This window comes from Alexandromys fortis, unplaced genomic scaffold, assembly GCF_014885135.2.
Source record: "Alexandromys fortis isolate MF-2015 unplaced genomic scaffold, M_Fortis_MF-2015_v1.1 scaffold_31, whole genome shotgun sequence".
Classification (NCBI taxonomy): domain Eukaryota; kingdom Metazoa; phylum Chordata; class Mammalia; order Rodentia; family Cricetidae; genus Alexandromys; species Alexandromys fortis.
In genome coordinates, this window is record NW_026067974.1 from 7,661,404 (window position 1) to 7,663,869 (window position 2,466).

Consider the following 2,466-nt stretch of genomic DNA (forward strand, 5'->3'; position numbering starts at 1 on the left):
GAAGGATGCAGCCAATTCTTTGCCAGAATGTAACACAAAAGGCCATTAGCTCCGTTCTCCTAGACCAGGCCTCCATTGATTGCACTGACATGCTGGTCTTCCAGTCTCCCATTAACCTGGCCCATCCGCTGTTTACAGCATGCTAGGGTTTCTCAGCCTGCAGTCCAAACTCTTCCACATTCCTCTCCCTAGCCAGTTGCTGGGGCCAGTGAACAACACAGTCGGGTTTTATCACAGCAAAAGCCGGACTTCTCCATAGATGTTTTCTTTGTGTCAGTTATGTTTCTCTTTGCAGTGACAAAACTGACTGAAACATCTTAAGGAAGGGAAGTACTGGCTTAAGTTTGAGGGAAAACAGTTCATAATGGCATGGAGGGTTTGTTAGCTGGATGGCTAGTCACATGGTATCTGCAGTCAGGAAGCAGATACAAGCAGAGAGAGGTGAGTGGTGTGGGTGTGGGTGTGGGTGTGGGTGTGGGTGTGTGTCGGCTGTGGAGTAGGACAAGGTCTCCTGGAAGGCAGACTAAGACGAACTTGCTTTTAGCCAAGACTGACCTTGGACTGCTCATTCCTACCTTCTCAGGCTGGCCTCTACCAGTGGTTCACGTTTTGTGTTTGTATGTGTATGCCTATGCATGGAGATGCTCAGATGTTGATGACAACTGTTCTCCGCTGTAGTTTTGAGATATTGAATCTGGAAATTACTGAGTTGGCTACACTAGCTGTCAGCAAGCCCCAAGGTCCTGTCTCTGTGTCCTCAGTGCTTGAATTATAGACATCTCCTACTGTGCCTAGCTTTTTAACCAGGGGTGCTGGGACTGAACTTAGACTTGTTTGGCAAGAATCTCACTGGCTGAAACTTCTCCCCAGTGTCTCCTTACGTTATCGCCTTCTCGTTTACAATTGCAGTGGGGTATGTAGTATACCATACATAAACTTCTGATATGCCAGCACACCTCTAATCTCTTCAGGAAAGCCCTCCTCAAACGGATAAGAAAGGGAGCCAACACCCAGCCTCTATACAACACAAACTTGGCATGTGAGGTGGGATTCAGTCTTCACAACAGTCATTGGAGGAGCATCCTGAGAATGGGTGAGAGTTAATTGCCTTGTCTGGGGTCATAGACCTAGGTAGGTAATACAATGTGGAACATAATAAGCTCTTGAGCCTGTACCTTGCTTCCTGCCTGACGTCTGTAAACCATGCAAAACTTTCTGTATACAACTTCAAACTTGGTCTCCTTTTATGCTGTTGTTAATTTATTTATTTAATAATTTATTTAAATTTATCTTATGTGCATTGGTGTGAAGGTGTCACATCCCCTGGAACTGGAGATACAGACAGTTGTGAACTGTTACGTGGGTACGGGGAATTGAACCCGGTTCCTCTGGAAGAGCAGCCAGTGATCTTAACCACTGAGCCATCTTTCCAGCCCCTGTTAATCCATTTCTGACCAATATATGTGCTGTAGAAATAAGAAGAAAAGTTGGTAGGGAGCTAAGTGGGAAAGGCAGAGAAAAATTCAGTTTATATGCTTTGTCTAAATATACAATACAGATAAGAAAGAGTAAAATTTGTTTTTTTCTTATCTTGGAGCTTGGGACCCTGGGAACTCATTGGTAGGTTTTAAGAAATGGGTAGCAACCTGGAAACTGCATGTGAAATTGTCTGTACTCATTTTAGGGGTGTAGAGAAGATTCTTAATTTTTAAGAGACTTTTAACAGTGTTAAGAGCTTCTACTAAGAAGAGATGTGTGCATGCTTGCTAGGAGCAAAAGGCGGGGGGGCATATTAGCAATCCATCTTTCCCTTTGGCTGTATTATGGTTTGGATTAACCCTTTCTATCTGTTGAAAGTATTTTTTGCTTTAGACTATTTATTTATACCTGTTTGTCTAAGATTTGATATTTTTCCCGCAAAAAGTGTTACTTTTTGAGATGCCAAAAAATTTTACTAGTAAGAAAATACCAGATCACCTTTCCTGACACTGTTCCACACATCTAAAGTAGGTGTGTGTGTGTGTGTATGTGTGTGTGTGTGTGTGTGTGTAAGCCATGTGGTACTCACCTGTAATCCTGTCACTTAGGAGGCAGAGGCAGAATGGAACCCAAGATTGAGGCCACTCTAGGCTATCTAGTGAGACTGTTTGGCTAGCACATAAGAAAACTTGAATTTGGTTCCCAGCACCACATAAAAGGGAGTGGTGGCACCCACCAGTAATCCCAGCCCAGGAAATAAGGAGTGGGCAGAAGATGAAGGTGGGATCTGGAGAGAAGACTCGGGGGAAGAGCACTGGCTACTCTTCCAGAGGACCCAATTCCTTTCCTTCACCCGCATGGTGGCTCACAGCCATCTGTAACTCCAGTTCCAGAGGATCTCATGCCTTTTTTCTGGCTTCCTCGGGCACCAGCTGAACCCATAGTATAGAGATAGGCAGACAAAAACATCCATGCACATAAAATTAA

The 2,466-nt window shown here is 44.2% G+C and overlaps 1 protein-coding gene across 3 annotated transcripts in view; it reads left to right on the forward strand.

Annotated features, from left to right (window-relative positions):
• The window catches only part of Znf652 (zinc finger protein 652), a 66,396-nt gene that overhangs the window by 44,474 nt on the left and 19,456 nt on the right, over positions 1–2,466 (forward strand). The window lies entirely within an intron of this gene.